Below are 20317 nucleotides of genomic sequence, written 5' to 3' on the forward strand. Positions count from 1 at the left end.
ATCAAATACCGCCGTTACATAACAAATATGTAGCGTTTATCGGTCGAGAGTGAAAGGCGGGACGAAATACCCTCCCACACTACCCTGCCACCCCCGCCCCCTCCAACCCATGGAACATTCGCTCATATCTAATTAATTAACATGAATATTTGTTTCTTCGTCTTCTATACGTTCCTATTCAATTCATCAGATTACGTTGAAATCTCGCTGACTTGTGCTCACATCGTACCACCAAAAGGCGTGGGCGTGGAAACAGCGTGGTGAAGAAGCTTAAGAGGAACTTCTGGAGCAACCTCAGTTACATTTTGTGTATAAAGCACTCATTATTTGTATAACAATGTTGTGGGGGTAACATAGCATAACCTGTAGAGGTGGGTTGGGTGTGAGAAAACTTCATACGTAAGATAATTAGACGTAGAACGATAGTAGTATCAGTTTCACAGTTTTCGGGGTCTAGACTTGTTGGTGACGGTCACGTGTGAGGTTCCACTCGTAGCGTAAGGGGTAGGGAGGAGACTGCAAAGACAATGACATACCAAATTATCTCTGAAACGCCTGAATTTCTGTCAAAATTAGCTACACGTATCATTTGCTGTTCGGAAAAATTTACTGTGACTGTCATACCCCTAGCACCCCTAAAGCAGAGGCTTCAGAGTGAAAAGGTTTAACGTAAAATCATAAATCAAGAACACCAAGAGAAATTTCAACCACATTTGACATATACATGACTCATTATTTGTTTGAAAATACTGTGGGAGTGGAAACCCCTTGAAGTACCTAGGAATCCTGCCTACTCGATTTGCTAGACAAACAGTCAAACAACTCGTATTAATGAGTTTCATTACACAGAGACAACCAACGAATATTCCAAAAAGGAGTCGCAAAGTCTATGTGCACACGTTATCATGGTGATTGCTACTGAGACCAAGCAGACAATTTTTCTGGCGGAGTAGACTGATTTTCAGCACATGCGTGACATTGTGACGGTATCTGTTCTATTTCGGTGTCCATACCCTGTCAAGTACAGTGTCCACGTGATAACTGTTTCGTACGAACAATCCCCGAGTGTCCTTGGTGAAGTAACTGCAACACTTCTCTTTGACAAAAATGGGGGTCAACACACGTGACTGTCCACTGTTTTGAACAAGAATCACACCCTTGCTGTACAGCGAGGCTATGCCGACGTGCAAAGTATCGGCATGCTACAGACTTCTTTATGCTATGCAATGAGACGTGAAAGTGCTTCCACATTACCATGTTGAGCTGTCGGAAGATACACAATCTCGAACTGGTATTGAAACAACAGAAAAGCCCATCTTTGCAATTTTTGGGCAGTTCGTGCAGGAACAGACTTCATCGCATGAAAAAAGGACTGCAATGGCCTGTGATCCGTTACTAACAAGGGAACCTCCCCATCGCACCCCCCTCAGATTTAGTTATAAGTTGACACAGTGGATAGGCCTTGAAAAACTGAACACAGATCAATCGAGAAAACAGGAAGAAGTTGTGTGGAACTATGAAAAAAATAAGCAAAGTATACAAACTGAGTAGTCCATGTGCAAGATATGCAACATCAAGGATAATCTGAGCCAAGGAGCGCCGTGGTCCCGTGGTTAGCGTGAGCAGGTGCGGGACGAGAGGTCCTCGGTTCAAGTCTTCCTTCGGGTGAAAAGTTTACTTTATTTATTTTCGCAAAGTTATGATCTGTCCGTTCGTTCATTGACGTCTCTGTTTACTGTAATAAGTTTAGTGTCTGTGTTTTGCGACCGCACCGCAAAACAGTGTGATTAGTAGACGAAAGGACGTTCCTCTCCAATGGGAACCGAAAACATTTGATCACAAGGTCATAGGTCAACCGATTCCTCCGCAGGAAAACACGTCTGATATATTCTATACGACACTGGTGACGGCATGTGCGTCACATGACAGGAATATGTTGTCGACCCACCTAACTTGTACACTTGGCGAATGGGTAAAAAGATTCTTCTACCTTGCCCGATTTAGGTTTTCTTGTGGATGTGACAATTGTCTGAAAATAAAAAACTAAACTTTTCACTCGAGGGAAGGATTGAACCAATGACCTCTCGTTCCGCAGCTGCTCACGCTAACCACAAGACCACGGCGCTCCCTAGTTCAGACAACCCTTGATGTTGCCTATCTTTGGCATGGACTACTCACTTTGTATATTTTGCTTATTTTTTTCATAGTTCGACACAACTTCTGCCTGTTTTCTCGATTGATCTGTTTTCAGTTTTTCAAGGCCTATCCACTGTGCCAACTTATAACTAAATCTGAGGGGGGTGCTATGGGGAGGTTCCCTTGTAAGCAGAATTTTTCTGCCATATAAATAGTGGTGGAATTTGCTGACACCGTACACAATATCCAGTGTCTCTTTATCGATTTGTGAATAGTTACACTGGGCTTTACACAACACTTTTGAAGCGAAAGCAATAGGCCTGTCTTTATCGCCAAATCTGTGCGAAAGCACTGCATCGATTCCGTAAGAGGAAGTGTCAACTTGCAACACAACTAGTTTATCAGGATCAAAGTGAACCAAGCATCGATCAGTGAGCAGTGCGTCTAAGTTTTTGACAAGCTTCTTGGAACTCATCTGTCCAAACAAAGGGGACGTTCTTGCGACGCATGCGATGCAATGGAGCTGCGATTTGTGCAGCATTCGCTATGAACCGAATATAATAGTTCATTTTCCCTAAGACTGACTGCAATTCTGTGACACTGCAAGGAACTGGCAGATCGTGTATGGCTAACAAATGTGACTGAAGAGGATGTACACCTTGACTGTTTATGACATGACCAAGATACTGCAACTCAGGTTTAAAAAAATCACACTTGTCCAGTCTACACTTCAGTGCTGCACCAGATAACACACAAAACGAACATGCAAATTTGCAGTGTGTTCTTCAGGTGTACAACCTGCTACGACAATATCGTCCAGATAGTTTGAACAGTTTGGTACTTGAGCGGTCAGCTGTTCCAAATACCGTTGAAAAGGCGGGTGCGCAAGCACTGCCAAAGAGCAAACGGAGATATTTAAACAAGCCAAAATGAGTGTACAGAACACACGGTTTGAGATTCTTCATCTAGTGGCATTGGAAGATATGCATCGCTCAAATCAATTTTTGAAAAGTAACGACTAGCGCGTAATCTGTCGGTGAGATCCTCTGTTCGTGACAACGGATATCAATCTCAGTCTATGAATCTTATATAGACTTAAAGTCAACACAGAAACGAATGTGACCTGAAGGTTTCAGGAGCAAAACCAGTGGATTTGCCCATTGACTAGCTTGTATAGGCGCAATAGCTCCGCTATCTTGCAATTCTTTAAATTCAGCAGTCACTTTGTCCCGTAATGCAATGGGAACAGTTCTGGCCCGACAAAAGTTCTGCTGAGTATTGTCTTTCATAGTAACACGTGCAACAATATTGTTAGCCTTGCTTAAATCTTCAGAAAAGAGTTCAGGGAATTCTTCCAGCAAGCGAGCTACACTGTCGTTGGCATTGAATGCAATCAGTGGCAATACATTGTCCTGAATTAGAAAGTCAAGCAAATCAAGATCAAATGTGTTCTCACAATCACGTGACTGTAGCACAGTGAAAGTCATAGATCGTGCATGCGAGCGATACATGGCAGGCAAAGCACATTTTCAGAGAACAGGAATTTCTTGTCTATTATAAGCCGTCAGGTGCGTGCTAGTTTTAGACAGGCGTGGGGTGTGTAGCGGTCCATATGTGTTTTGATTCAGCAATGTAACAGAGGCACCCGTGTTCAACTGAAATTTCATACGTTTTCCACTGAGATGCAAAGGAATAAATAGTTTGTTGGACTGGTGTAGCACTGAAGAAACTGTTTGCTGGCTAGTTTTGCTAATGCCTGCAGCAGGCTTTGAATACACTGAGTTGATTACATGGGTTTTGTGACGAGATTTTTTGTGATTGGGCAGGATTCTTATGTTTGTTCCGTTGCAAACATATGGATTGTGCGTGACCTTTCTTGCCACAAGCGTTACACTCTACTTGTATGGAAGGGCTATCTTGGCGTTTGTGCCGTGAATAGCACCGAGGGCATGACTTAATTCTATTCACTGACGTAGCTGCCTGTTTAGAGAACTGTTTACGTGTCTTGGCGCACTCATGCTATTGCTACCTACTGGGCTGGTCGTGAGCAACAGACGACTCAACCCAACAAATCGGTGGCTGCTCAAATTTGTCAGCCGCTTTGGCACCTGAATCATACTGATCTAGAATTTGAACTATCCGATGAAATGACGGATCTGACTGTTTCAAAATCTGTTTTCTAAGTTTGACATCAGTTAAATGGTTCAAATGGCTCTGAGCACTATGGGACTTAACTACTGAGGTCATCAGTCCCCTAGAACTTAGAACTACTTAAACCTAACTAACCTAAGGACATCACACACATCCATGCCCGAGGCAGGATTCGAACCTGCGACCGTAGCGGTAACGCGGTTCCAAACTGACGCGCTTAGAACCGCACGGCCACACCGGCCGGCGACATCAGTTACATTGTACACGATCGCATCTCGCAACATAACGTGTGAATATCAAGCACCACAAGCACATTTGAATTTACATTTCCTCGTCATACCCTGCATATCTGTTACCCGCTCGCGATAAGTTTGTTCCTATCTTTTCGTGCAACGAAAGAATTGTTACCTAGCTGCCACCACATTCACTTGTTGGTCATAAATGGTAGTTACAGAACCTACAACCCGCACTCAGAGCGACGTTAGGGAACAATTTCTGAATGAGGCAAAAAACTGCACTTCCTACCGTTGACAAAAAGTAATTCAAAAAGTCTCTCCACAGTGTCGTACGATTGTTAGCCGCGCGCCGGCCAGTGTGGCCGAGCGGTTCTAGGCGCTACAGTCTGGAACAGCGCGACCGCTACTGTCGCAGGTTCGAATCCTGCCTCGGGCATGGATGTGCGAGATGTCCTTAGGTTAGTTAGGTTTCAGTAGTTCTAAGTCCTAGGGGAGTGATGACCTCAGATGTTAAGTCCCATAGTGCTCAGAGCCATTTTATTTTGTTAGCCGCGCGTGCCGTATAATTGTTCGCCTGCCTGGGTTACTTCCCTTCAAGTGGACTCTCCCCACATTCCTCTGTTTCGTTCATCTCAGCCAGCGTCAGTAGTATCGTTGGTGTGTGTCGTTACGTGTTGACCTGAACCTTTAAGTTTAGTTCCTCTGTTTGTTTCGTTTTTGTCACTGGTAAAATGCTAACCATTGAAGAACGTGTGTTTTTAGTCGAACAAGTGCTCAAAGCTGGCGGTAAATACACAGTTTCAGTTCGTCAAACATTTAATTCAGTTTTCCGGAAACAACACCCCCACACCGCGGTACTGTGCGAGATCTGATTAACAAATTTCGAAGTACGGGTTCAGCTACAAATGCACCGAGAAGTGGTCACCTAGCGTTTTGTCTGAGGATAAACTACTCGATATTTCCGATAAAACGTCCATGAGTCCGAACAAGTCAGTAAGAAAACTCGCCCAGGAAATCGATGTTAGTGTCCGGCCCACACAGCTATAACGAAAAAATTAGAACTTTTCCCATACAAAGTTACAATCGTGCAAGAACTGAAAAATACTGATCATGGCAAGAGGCGGCATTATTGTCAATGGTTCAAAAATGTCGTTCAACAAAATGGAGGGGAAATTCTTAATGAAACGTTTTTCACTGATGAGGCGTGGTTTCATTTATCCGGGTACATGAACTCGCAAAATTCTCGTATGTGGCGTACTGCAAATCCATTGTGCATTCATGAGGAACGACTTCATTCTGTGAAAATACGAGTTTGGATTGCAATTTCTAGACGTCGTATTGTGGGTCCTATATTTTTCAAGGAAACAATAAACGCACAATGATACTGCAGTGATATTCTGTACCCATTCATAGGAGAACTTGTGTTAAGTGAAATTCTGGAAGGTTATTTTCAACAAGATGGTGCCATCGCGCATGCAGCTCGCGTTTCAGTGTCACTGCTTGCTGATGTTTTTCGTGCTTCCCTGTCGTTCCCGGCTGGCATGCCGGCGCTGACTTGACGCCGTAACACCCCCCTACTGCCGTTAGGGCAATGTGTCGACCACACCGTGTTACGGACCCAAAGACCAAGTGGGGTAGAGCAGTGATTAGGGCGCTGGACGGTTCAGACCCGCGTCTAGTCATCCTAATTTAAGTTTTCCATGATTTTCCTAAATCGCTTAAGGTAAACGCCGGGATGGTTCCTTCGAAAAGGCATGGCCACTTTCCTTCCCCAATACGAGCTTGAGCTTGCGCTCTGTCTCTAATGACCTCGTTGTCGACGGGACGTTAATCTCCTCCTCCTTCTCCTCAGGGCTAAAGATCGTACCTCAAGGCTCAATACTATACATTTAACGGCATGTGTAGAGTCACATGTTTTAAAACAGAAGATAGTCAGACAGTTCCAAGCGACAGTCCTATTTTTTCTCGAAACGACAATCAGTTACTGGCAGAGTTACAAGGACAGTTCCTTCAGTTATCAATTGATATACTTTAACTTACATGATCTATTTCAAAGTTATACATACTCAGAAGCGAATAAAAAACTGTCACGGCTACAAATAAATATTTTGTGGCCAACATTCTTTTCTGTTCAATTTTAAAATATTTTATCAAGATCGCATATTCTACACGAGAAAATATCTCATAAATTAATTACACAATTTCATCCCCAGACGTGAATGTGCCACTTCTTCCAAAAAAATTTGGACATGAAGTGATTCATAACGTAACCACGTCCAAAATCAGTAGTGTAACTGTAATCATAGAAGATAATGGCACCTAGTACTGACTCTGCCAACTGAGATGTACTTAGGTCTTCCATCTCTAAAGTCTTTGACAAGACTAATTCTAACTTTCTTTCTTCCTGGTCATAGCCCATTATACCATCGACGACAATATGTTCTCAAATGGTGTTTCTTTGCACAAGTGAGGTTGCTATATCCAAAATGTTGCGAAAACTCAGATAAGGAAAGGTGCTTAGAACATCTAAATTTAGTCAAAATTAAATTTTGTGTACGTGTTTGTTAAGTCCATTGGACATACTGTACCGAAGTTTGTGGCAGTGATTTGATGCATGTATCAATCCTTACAGAGTGTTTTTTGAACCCTTTATGAAAGAAAGAGTTCCATGTGGTACTTTGGTGCGTTGCGCTCCTGTTTCTTCCCTGTGGTTAGTGTACTACGAAGGCCTGGTTGTATTCTAACAAGAAAATATGGCATTTACGGGGCTTGTCCCTATAACACATTGTCCCGAACGTCTGTCCATACATTTTTGTTGCACCGGTGTATACGGTTGTGTGCTGCAGTCGGAGCAACCTCATAATTTTAATGAACATACCATAGTAGCACCACATAATCATAACACATGTTTCAGAGCGTGAAATGCTCAAAAAAAATGGTTCAAATGGCTCTGAGCACTATGCGACTTAACTTCTGAGGTCATCAGTCGCCTAGAACTTAGAACTAATTAAACCTAACTAACATAAGGACATCACACACATCCATGCCCGAGGCAGGATTCGAACCTGCGACCGTAGCGGTCACGCGGTTCCAGACTGAAGCGCCTAGAACCGCTGGGCCACACCGGCTGGCCGTGAAATGCTTACAAGAAAGTTGATCCGCTGATGACATTGTAATTCGGCTTCAATTTTTCCGGAAAAAGAACCCATTCTTTGAAAACACATTCATCGCTCTTAGTTATAAATTAAACTTATCTGAAGTCTGGTTACTAAATTAACCACATGTCTCAGAACAGACCCACTTAACGGAGTTGAGTTTCTGAAGGAATGCTTCTACTCCCTTTCCCGCTATGCTGACTGGACAATTTTGGACTGTAACAATTGCGATGTCAAAAAAGATGTGATCTGTCCTTCTTTGAAAAAGTTATGGTAAGATAAATTTAGTATTACTGCTCATTTAGATCGTGTCGTTGATACTTCCCTGTTTTCTGAAATTAAAATGGTAGGCCTTCAGAAATATAACACTACTTTTTATTTGCGGTGTAGGAAAGTTAAATGTCTTCCCGCCATCATGTTTCCTGTTCAGTTTTCAACAGCTAAATGTATTTTTTTATGTACCAGAAAAAAATCTCTGCTTCAATTTTCTTACTGCGTCGGCGTAACTATTAACAAGTTGTCTTACAGAAAGATGAAATCTGATACGGTAGTAGATAGGGTACTTCCTTTCTCCCTAGTTTTTTGGCACCTTCTGAAATTTATGCCACATACTGAAAATCAAGTAGTAACTAAGAACGTTGTCTTAAACCGCGAATCGGAAGAACCGCGAGCCGTTACCAGTCTGCGCCCTAAACTTTTCAGTTACTTTTTTTGGTGAATATGCTATGCAAACCAGTGCTTATGTGATAAGTGGTACATTTGATGATTAAATAACATACAGAGCACATAACAGCTGATAAGAGATCATAAGAACACGTTATAAAACTGGTAATGAATATCATTATATTATATTATTGGAAGAAGAAAGCGAAGAAAATTGTACCAGTTATACGATGGTGTTGGCTAAAGGTTACACAAAACCTATGGTTAGCACTACATCCTTCCACTCGATGGCGTGGTACAGACGCTATCCGTGGGAATATGCTCATTTGTACGTGAGAGTGGCAATCTGTTGAATAGGCTATTAAGATCTTTTAATGTGCATATTCAGAAGTGGAGACAGTTGTGGTACTGGTGGACAAAGGGTGTTTCAACCCGTTTAAACTTGCTGGTCACCACACCGCTTACCCAAAAGGAATAGATTATTAGCTGCATGCGCTATGTGGCTTAACTATTCACGCTTTCTGGGAGAGTGTAATAGGCAAAATCCATTACATTAACTCCCATCAGCCCCCGCGCCAAATGCCAAGTCGCACGGTGCTTAAAGTGAATCTCATCTTCTGATGCTGCGCCGCCCGAACAAGTTCAAACTCTAGAAACAGCTTACCGAGAAACATTACATCACGATAATGTGATGCTGGAACTTTCCAAGTTAGCTAGATGCGCATTCTAGATTGCTAAATTCAAAGTCACAAATATCTAGAATGTTAAATGAGTACATACATATTCTTGGTATTACTTAGCGTTTTAAAAACGGACGAGATAGCAGTGGAGTTGCACATACATAATTTAAAAAATCAAGCCAACAACCTGACGAGGACGACGCTAAACACTCCTCGTCCCTCTAACTGCCTCCCCCTCATTCGCTTCCCCTCTTCCCCTCTTTCCCATCGTTACTACTGCCCCTCAGCGACGAGAGCTACATAATGAGCGCAGAATTCCTTCTCGTGTGTAAATACTTTCATAAAGTGCCCCCTAGATGGTCAATAGTATTGCGCAGTATTTTTGGGTCTCAGTAATATTGAACGTGTGGGGATGAGTTTGAGAAGATGCCCAATAATACTGAGCACATCAAAAATTTTTCAAATATATTGTGCTGCCTCGAAATACTGTGCCGCGTGTGGACAGTATAGACAACATCCTTACCAATTGTTGCTGCAGTCGTTGGATATCTTCATGTGTTTTGTTGTTGTTGTTGTTCCGCTGGAAAAGTGTTCAAAACAAGACAAAAGAGCGTTTTTATTAGAATGATCAAAATGTATACGTAATTGGCTCTGAGCACTATGGGACTTAACATCTAAGGTCATCAGTCTCCTAGAACCTAGAACTACTTAAACCTAACTAACCTAAGAACATCACACACATCCATGCCCGAGGCAGGATTCGAACATGCGACCGTAGCGTGTATAAGTCATTGCCGGCATTGTGGGTTGCTAGGAAAGATGACTACAAAAATAGAAACGTTAAGAATGAATAGTATGATGTGTTGTTCGAAAAAAAAAAACAAGTTACCGGACCATACAGCCGAGAAGGAAAATGTTTTAAAATATTTTAATAAATGCAAAGTTATGAATAAAAGTGAATACAGATATTTATGTGTGTGTGTCCCGGAATATACACCTTTAGAGCAAATATTATTGCATGACATTTTTCTATAACTATGAGGTGAACCTCCACTTGTAGATTTGAAATCTTCGAAAGAATTACCAGTAGCTAGGTAACGTAGCTTAACAGATAAGCGCTTTCCCTTTTCTTTTTTTACGCTTTCGGCTTATTTAACGACATTCTTTGCTGTATTTAACGCACGTCCCATCACGAACAGTAGGGCAAATTCAGAATATGTATATTAGATAATGGACATGTCTCCGAGTATTTTGATGCTGTTTATGTACGTATGTCCTAAATAAACACATATGTATTAAATAAACTGCGAAGAATTCAATGGGGGTCCACTACGTAACTTTTTACCCAAAAGCAAGTTATACTGCAGTAGCCAAAGCCATAGTATTGTCTCACTGTGATCAGCCACTTAGTGATACATAAGCCTAAACAAGAGGTTTAGCGATATCACGGGATATCACTTCTATAACTGTGTGAGAAATTTGAAATTGAGTAAAAACTCTGTACTCCAGATTCAACCGTCGGGGGAAAGGGGGAAGTGGCGATGTATGTGGCCACCTAAGTACAGAGCCAAACATTTCCAGTAGGGCTGATGTATCAAATATTGGACCATCAACACCTCTTCCCACTGCAATTCTCTCAACAAGTTTTCGTGAGTGACCTATGACGCTCTTTGAACAAGTTTTTCACCTACTTTGCATTCTGCTTGCAACAAAGAAGAGTAATTATCACAACAGTAGCGTCTTTATCGTCCAACATCCAGAACCACACCATGTTGTGCAATATTACTGAGCAGTCTAGGGAGAACTTCACTAATATTGTACAATATTATTCTGCATATTGTAGGCCGTCTAAGGGGAACGCTTAAGATAGTTCTGCGAGCATGCGACTAGGCTGCGTAAATTTACTTCGTTCTCAAAACACTGTAACTGTTCACAACGTGTCGAAGTGGGGTAGAGGAAGTCGTGACCTACAGTTTGCTATGGGATGTTTGTTGTCTATCAAGTCGGAAAACTCAACTGGCCTAGAAAAACCGGCCGAGCGGTTAAAGGCGCTACAGTCTGGAACCGCACGACCGCTACGGTCGCAGGTTCGAATCCTGCCTCGGGCATGGATGTGTGTGATGTCCTTAGGTTAGTTAGGTTTAAGTAGTTCTAAGTTCTAGGGGACTTATGACCACAGCAGTTGAGTCCCATAGTGCTCAGAGCCATTTGAACCTAGAAAAATCATCTAAGCTACAGCGTATGCACGTCGTGCGAGATGTTCAATATTTTCTGACAAACTATTAATGATAGAGGCAACGGCCTTGCAGCAGTGGATACACCGCTTTCCGTCAGATCACCGAAGTTAAGCGCTGTCGGGCGTGGTCGGCACTTGGGTAGGTGACCATCCAGGTCTCCATGCGCTGTTGCCGATTTTCGGGGTGCACTCAGCCTCGTAATGCCAATTGAGGAGCTACTCAACCGAACAGTAGCGGCTCCGCTCACAGAAAACCATCATAACGACCGGGAGAGGGGTGTGCTGATCACACACCCCTCCTATCCGCATCCTCAGTTGAGGATGACACGGCGGTCGGATGATCCCGATGAGCCACTTGTGGCCTGAAGACGGAGTGCTTATTAATCATAGAGAAAAAGGGACTATGACTTTTTTGTAGGAAACGCAATGTAGTTTAATTTGGTTCTAGAATACGTTTCAGACTTGTTCAAGGATAACGCACTAACGTAATCTTCAAATGCATCGCTACCCCAACACTCACTCCTCACCGGTCGGAGTTTGTGAAGACGGTATCTGTTCTTTCGGACATGTCCGAAAGAACAGATACCATCTTCGTATAGTTAAGGCTAACCGGCCATTGACCTCCTTCTTCTGTGCGGATGCATACGCATTGCCCGAAATCTTACAGGACTCGGTAAGATTGTCTGCCGCGAGTAATGAGTGTAGTTGACAGGGACACTACGAATGTAGTGTGTGGACATTAAGTTGGGAATGTGGGTTTCACGGGGAGCGTGCAAGGGATAAATCCCTGCAGTCGCACTATCCTCTGTGCCCTCGGGGCTCAGATGGATAGAGCGTCTGCCATGTAAACAGGAGATCCCGAGATCGAGTCCCGGTCGGGGCACATTTTCAACTGTCCCTGTTGATGTATATCAACGCCCTTCGACAGCTTAGGGTCCTGAGTTAATTATCATTTCGGTCGGAGTATGAGTTTCATAGTACTTTCTCACAAAATTACGACTACACAAATTATCTCTCATGTTCGACCTTTCTCGGTGTTCATTGACTGGGCTATTACGCTACCGACTTAGTCGTGCACTAACTGATCGTAAAACTGACGTTTTACCTCACAGTTTTGTGGATTTTACCAGCATTAAATTAACATATTGGTTTGTTCGACTGGTCTTCTTGCTACGAAACTACTGTGCTTGTAAGTTAAATTTGGATTAAATTGTAAACATAACTAGTTTTTGTATAATGTTCGCAGAAGTCTTTTTCTCATTTCATTAATCTCGCAGCCAGGTTTAAATTAATAGCCGGCCGCGATGGTCTAGCGGTTCTGGCGCTGCAGTCCGGAACCGCGGGACTGCTACGGTCGCAGGTTCGAATCCTGCCTCGGCCATGGGTGTGTGTGATGTCCTTAGGTTAGTTACGTTTAAGTAGTTCTAAGTTCTAGGGGACTTAAGACCTAAGATGTTGAGTCCCATAGTGCTCAGAGCCATTTGAACCATTTTAAATTAATAGTGTTAAGGAAATAGCCGACAAAGGCCTGCTGCCATGAAGACGACCACTCTGACTTCCAGGCAGCCACAGACTTGAAAGCGCTGGCTTACAGGCTTGTCCTTCCCTCTCGCTCGGTTACGGTCAAGATTAAAGAAGACTCACTCTCTCCTCATACATGGAATTATTCAGCAAGGTTTTACAATCCGGCTGAAATCTCGTCAAGCAGATACAACTATGAGCTTCGCGGTTTGCTACGACGGGCCCATTGGAGTCATTAAGGGTCACTTTGCTCTAATCGCCAGCAGGCGTTTCGAGCAGCTGCCGTGCCGCGGTCCAGCGTACGCGAACCGGGAGGGGACGGTGTCGTTACTACCATATCACGCGAGGCACCGCGTACTCAAAACATCACCTTGTCAGCTCTCATATCGTTGCTTTACTTTTTTATTTCTCCTCGATACCCTCATTTTAATGCCAACCTCTTTCGTTATTCCATTCCGCTTGTCCTTTCACCTGTGGCGAGTTTTTCTAGCCCTTCGCGAATTATTTATCGTTCCTGGACAATTGGACCTGTTAAGCTTTCGCATTTTGCTGCACCTAATCGCAGATGGAGGCCGGGCTGCGGCTGCTCGGAGGACCAGTGATATTCCACAGGAAGCGGTCCATCAAGGCGAAGCCGCGGAAACCTGTCCTCTGACGTCACGGACCGGCCCTGACCGGCACACCGCGTTTGTTTACGACCAGATCTCTCTGACGTCAACGTTCTGCGGGACAGGGCTCACTGTGTAATCAAAATACTCCATCTTCAAAGTTATTTGCAGCTCCTCTGTCATTAGAGCTAGGTTTTATTTTTAATTTCGTCGAACTGGCTACCAGAAAGAGAGACAAGCTATGCACGTTGCCTGTGGGTAGAGTTGGTTGTGCTAGACGCCAAATCTCGCCACTGACAAGTGAGAGCCAAGCTCGGGGAATAACACAAGATAAGTGATATATATAATTAATTCGAGTGCTGTTAGAATTTTACCAGCGCAACACCGTACAAGTAGTTACGGAAACGTAACAATTATTTCAAGAAATACAGCAATTAGTCACTTTTTAAAAAGTTGTATATCAGATGAAAGTATAAATTACTGTAACCAGTAACACTTTACTTTATTTGCACTATGTATTTCGGACGGTTGCACCTCCATTGGCCGATGAATTTACACAGGGAAAAGATTATAACACCGAGAAGGAGTTATTAATCATAAACGAAAGTTGGTACGCGTGTTTAGCCGGCGAGCAGTTCTAGGCGCTTCAGTCCGGAACCGTGCAGCTACTACGGTCGCAGGTTCGAATCCTGCCTCGGGTATGGGTGTGTGTGATGTCCGTAGGTTAGTTAGGTTTAAGTAGTTCTAAGTCTAGGGGACTGATGACTTCAGATGTTAAGTCCTATAGTGCATAGAGCCATTTGTACTATTTGGTAGTCGTGTTTACACATCTTAAAGAATATGTCTATTCAGATTTCTCACCAGTCGCATAGGAGTGACGCTAGTAGCGTAACTATGACAGTTCCCCTTGATACTGGACTTGGCGAGTTGTTGTTAGTCAATAATGCCTTTAAGTCGACAAAGACGCCATCGTCAACACCTCCTTGAGTTTGAACAAAGTCGTGTAATAGGTCTAGGAGGAGTTTGATGTTCCTTCTGCGGTACCCTGGGAAGACTTGGCAGGAATAGAGCCACTGTACCTAACTTGGCGGCGGTGGTCACGAGAACGTACGCTCGCAAGAAGCCGGGCTGTGGGCGGTCACGTGGTATTACCGAGAGGAAAGACCATCGACTTCGGCGCGCGCCTGTGGCGCACAGTACTTGGCGCATTGTACTTCATTTGCAGCAACGACCTGAGAAGCAGTTTGCCTCGATCTTATAGTCTCTGCCAGTTCAGTAAAACTGTGGTCATTACTGTTGCCCTTCCTCACTTGATCAATACTCCAGTATGGCTCACATCAGTGTTTTGTGAGCATTCTCCTTTGTAGACTGACTGCATTTCACTAATGATCTACCAGTGAACCGAAGTCTACCACATGCTTTACCTACGTCTGAGCCTAGGTAATCGTTTCATTTCACGTCACTACAAACTGTTACGTCCAAGCATCTCTATGAGAGTTGACCAATTCCAATAGTCATACCATACTACATTGTTTTCGTTTTGTGAAGTGCACAGTATTACATTTCTTAACATTTAAAGCAAGTTGCCAATCTTTTCAGCACTTTAAAATCTTATCAAAATCAATATTTGTGCAGCTTTTGTCAGATATTACTTTTTTATAGATAACTAAATCATCCGCAAAAAGTGTGTTACTAAATAATTGTCTCCAGGGTCATTAATATACAATATTAACAACATGGATGCGAAAACACTTCCCTGGACTACACACGAAGTTACTTCGACGTTTGTCGATTACTCTCCATCCAAGATAACTGTGTCCTTCCTACCAAGAAATTCTCATTCCGGTTACAATTTTCGCCTGATACTCCATACGACGGTACATTCGACAGTAAGCGTAGCTCTGGTATTGAGTCAAGAGGTTTTCGGAAATCAAGAAATACTGTATCTATCTGACTGCCTTGATTCGTGGCTTTAGAATGTCATATGAGAAGACTGCGAGTTGGGTTTCACGTGGACGATGCTTTCGAAATCCATGCTGTTTGGCATTGAGGAGATCATTCTGTTCCAGATACTTCAATACGTTCGAGCTCAGAATATGTTCGAAGATTCTACAGCTAACGTATCTTAGGGACATTGGACGCTAGTTTTGTACTTCGCTTCTGCAGATGCATGTGACCTCTGCTTTGTTTCAGCAATTCGGCAAGGGTTTTAATTCTAGTGATCTATGGTAAATTATGAGAAAAAGAGAGGCTAAGTTAGCCACGAATTTGGTATTCAGTCTATTAGTGATTCCATCGGGTCCTGTTGTCAGTGGCTCAGAAGGGAATTCAGTATGCAGCAACAAAAATCTTTTGCTCATTTACCCAACACCAATACGTGTCTGCCAGCTAGTAAAGCAAGTTTTCAATCACACATCTTTTAAACACGGCTGATACCAGGAACCGTACACAAACTTTCATTGAATGATACAGACAACCGGTTGAAAACAGTTTGCCAGCTGTTGTGACCGAGCAGTTCTAGGCGCTTCAGTCTGGAACCGCGCAACCGCTACGGTCGCAGGTTCGAATCCTGCCTCGTGCATGGATGTGTGTGATGTCCTTAGGTTAGTTAGGTTTAAGTAGTTCTAAGTTCTAGGGGACTGATGATCTCAGATGTAAAGCCTCATAGTGCTCAGAGCCATCTGAACCATTTGAAGGCACAATCAAAGAGCAACGACCAGGAAGGCTTCGTGAAGCGATGCTATTCCACGATAACACCCGCCCGCATTCTGCTAGCCACAAAAAACACTATACAGGAATTGATTTCGGAAGTTAGTCCGGACCTCGCTTATTCACCTGAACTTGTGGCCTCAGATTTTCTCTTTCTCCACTCTCTATCGAACAGTCTTTAAGGAATTTCCTTTCTGGATGAAAATGAGCTCCGAACATGACTCGACGAGTTCGCCGCCTCAGAACCACGTGTTTTCTACAGTGGCGCAATCGAACAGTTACCCCAGCGTTGGCAGACAGTTGTGAAGGATAATATATTATTGATGACTGAAATATCTGTTGTGTTTATTGAACTTAAGGAAAAACGCTGCGAAGTTATGCATCAGCCCAATCGTAGCAATAGTCCTCGATAATTGTGCACATCATTGTCTCTATTGCCAAGTCAAGAAAAATGAGCATTATAAAATGCCATAGTAAGTCAAGTAAGATGTATTCTAATAGGGCAGAGTCTTTCTTTCTTTCTTTTGCTTGTACCGTTTTCCCGCAACAACGCAGGGTCGGCATGGTTAATCGGATTTGGCAAGGTGGCCAGATGCCATTCCTGCCGCCACCCCGTACTCCCCGGGACGAAAGTAGTGTACCCCAATGTACCCCAACTGTCTGTGTCGACTGTAATCCATAGAATAGTGCGAATGTGGTCAGATGTCTGCGAGTCGTGTAACTGAGGCGGGACATGCGGACCAGCCCGGTATTCACATAGTGGGACGTGGAAAACCGCCTAAAAACCACATCCAGGCTGGCCGGCACATTGGCCTCAGTCGTTAAGCCGCTGGGCGGATGTATTCTAATAGGGCAGAGTATTCAACACAAAATAACGTACGTAAAAAGATAACAGAGGAGCTTAAGATGACAATGCGTAACAATTTTTTCATGTTAGGACAGAATAAGCACCATAAAAGGAGAAAAAGGAAGATTAAAACGTTAAAACAACTAGGACGAGTTCTGAGAAGGCATATCGTAGAACATTTATGTCGAGAACGGGTGGCGCTCTTGGTCTTCTCCTGCCCGCAGGATATTTTGTTTAAATCGCTGGTCACTTGGATGGCAGCACCGGCGCGACTCGGACACGGCGGCACAAAGCCACATTGCGGACAATGGGAGCGCGTCCTGCGTAGGATGATTCGGGGTGCAGGTGGGTCGTGAGGTAGTGAGCAGGTAGCTTCCAAGAGTACTGGGCACAGATTTCTGATTGGACACGAATTTCACTGGGTGCAGTTTCCGTAAGTCCTCTATAAACAGTGCTTAACAAGATCCATGGAGTCGTAGCAATGAAGATAAACAAACACAGCACAAGAGAATAGCCATTGCATTTGAACAAAGACGGAGACAGTAAGTGCAAAGCTCTAAAGAACGACTTCAGTATCTGTTTGTACTTTGATTAAATGTTTTTTCTATTGCCAATGTAGCCTGAAGATCAGATATGTGCACTAAAAAACGACTTCAGTATCTGTTTGTACTTTGATTAAATGTTTTTTCTATTGCCATTGTAGCCTGAAGATCAGATATGTGCGTCGAAGCATGTGTTGCTCTATTAAATAATTTAAGTAAGTCAATAAAGTTATGTTACCTCAAGAGAAACTATCGGTTTCTAACTTTTATACTTGTCTTATTGTTATAAGCCTTTAACGGGAGATTATGCTTCCTAGTAGATTATGACAGCGTTTTGATTTCTGTCAAAAATTACGCGAGACACTGAAAATCAAATTTTTGTTGGGCCTGTAAGGCGTTCGATAGGCTACCAGCAACTGGTATTGGGTTCCGGGATGGTCGCTTAGTAATATACACTACTGGCCATTAAAATTCCTACACCACGCAGATGACGTGCTACAGACGCGAAATTTAACCGACAGGAAGAAGATACTGTGATATGCAAATGATTAGCTTTTCAGAGCATTCACACAAGGTTGGCGCCGGTGGCGATACCTACAACGTGCAGACATGAGGAAACTTTCCAACCGATTTCTCATACACAAAGAGCAGTTGACCGGCGTTGCTGGTGAAACGTTGTTGTGATGCCTCGTGTAAGGAGGAGAAATGCGTACCATCACGTTTCCGGCTTTGATAAAGGTCGGATTGTAGCCTATCGCGATTGCGGTTTATCGTACAGCGACATTGCTGCTCGCGTTGGTCGAGATTCAATGACTGTTAGCAGAATATGGAATCGCTGGGTTCAGGAGGGTAATATGGAACGCTGTGCTGGATCCCAGTGGCCTAGTATCACTAGCAGTCGAGATGACAGGCATCTTATCCGCATGGCTGTAACGGATCGTGCAGCCACGTCTCTATCCCTGAGTCAACAGATGGGGACGTTTGCAAGACAAAAACCATCTGCACGAACAGTTCGACGACGTTTGCAGCACCATGAACTATCAGCTCGGAGACCAAGGCTGCGGGTACCCTTGACGCTGCATCACAGACAGGAGCGCCTGCGATGGTGTACTCAACGACGAACGTGGGTGCACGAATGGCAAAACGTCATTTTTTCGGATGAATCCAGGTTCTGTTTACAGCATCATGTGGTCGCATCCATGTTTGGCGACATAGCGGTGAACGCACATTGGAAGCGTGTATTCGTCATCGCCATACTGGCGTATCACCCGGCGTCATGGTATGGGGTGCCATTGGTTACACGTCTGGGTCACCTCTTGTTCGCATTGACGGCACTTTAAACAGTGGACGTTACATTTCAGATGTGTTACGACCCGTAGCTCTACCCTTCATTCGATCCCTGCGAAACCCTAAATTTCAGTAGGATAATGCACGACCGCATGTTGCAGGTCCTGTCCGGGCCTTTCTCGATACAGAAAATGCTCGACTGCTGCCCTGGCCAGCACATTCTCCAGATCTCTCACCAACTGAAAACGTCTGGTCAATGGTGACCGAGCAATTGCCTCGTCGCAATACGCTAGTCACTACTCTTGATGAACTGTGGTATCGTGTTGAAGCTGCATGGGCAGCTGTACCTGTGCATGCCATCCAAGCCCTGTTTGACTCAATGAAAAGGCGTATCAAGGCCGTTATTACGGCCAGAGGTGGTTGTTCTGTGTACTGATTTCTCAGGATCTATGCACCCAAATTGCTTGAAAAAGTAATCGCATGTCAGTTCTAGTATGATATATTTGTCCAATGAATACCCGTTTATCATCTACATTTCTTCTTGGTGTAGCAATTGTAATGGCCAGTAGTGTAGATATAGAAAATATCGAAGGAAATACCACCCACTTGTAGATAGTAGTTGCTCTTGGGTGATAAAACTGAAAGCAACGCCAAGTAGCCAAAGGTTGGCAAACCGGTCAAAAGCAAACGATTTACAAACATGTGCGCCACATCAAATCTGCTGTGAATTCCATTAACAGCCCGCATTTAATGAAAACTTGAGCACCCTTTCAGTATTACACTCTTTTAACATGCTAAGAAGTTGCAAACTTTGTATATAAAACCGTCAGTGTTTGGTTGGTTGAATTCGGCCCGCCACAGATTCCTCTCCTGTGCCAGCCTCTACACCTCAGAGTAGCAGTTGCTTTTCTTCTATTCCGGTTTTCCCACAGTCCATGTTTCACTACGAGACAATGCTGTGCTCCAAACATACATTTCAGAAATTTCTTCCTAAAATTAAGGCCTGTGTTTGATACTAGCAGACTTGTCTTGTCCAGAAATGCCCTTTTTGCCAGTCATCCTTGCTCCGTGCATCATCGATTATTTTGCAGTCCCTTAACTTCATCTATTTCGTGATCACCTATTCTGATATTAAGACACTTAGACTCCAAATACACTCCTGGAAATGGAAAAAAGAACACATTGACACTGGTGTGTCAGACCCACCATACTTGCTCCGGTCACTGCGAGAGGGCTGTACAAGCAATGATCACACGCACGGCACAGCGGACACACCAGGAACCGCTGTGTTGGCCGTCGAATGGCGCTAGCTGCGCAGCATTTGTGCACCGCCGCCGTCAGTGTCAGCCAGTTTGCCGTGGCATACGGAGCTCCATCGCAGTCTTTAACACTGGTAGCATGCCGCGACAGCGTGGACGTGAACCGTATGTGCAGTTGACGAACTTTGAGCGAGGGCGTATAGTGGGCATGCGGGAGGCCGGGTGGACGTACCGCCGAATTGCTCAACACGTGGGGCGTGAGGTCTCCACAGTACATCGATGTTGTC

The 20317-nt window shown here is 43.8% G+C and overlaps 1 protein-coding gene across 2 annotated transcripts in view; it reads left to right on the plus strand.

The window, feature by feature from the left end:
- The window catches only part of LOC126100850 (serine proteinase stubble-like), a 363522-nt gene that overhangs the window by 559 nt on the left and 342646 nt on the right, over nucleotides 1–20317 (plus strand). The window lies entirely within an intron of this gene.

Source organism: Schistocerca cancellata, chromosome 9 (assembly GCF_023864275.1).
Source record: "Schistocerca cancellata isolate TAMUIC-IGC-003103 chromosome 9, iqSchCanc2.1, whole genome shotgun sequence".
Taxonomy (NCBI): Eukaryota; Metazoa; Arthropoda; class Insecta; order Orthoptera; family Acrididae; genus Schistocerca; species Schistocerca cancellata.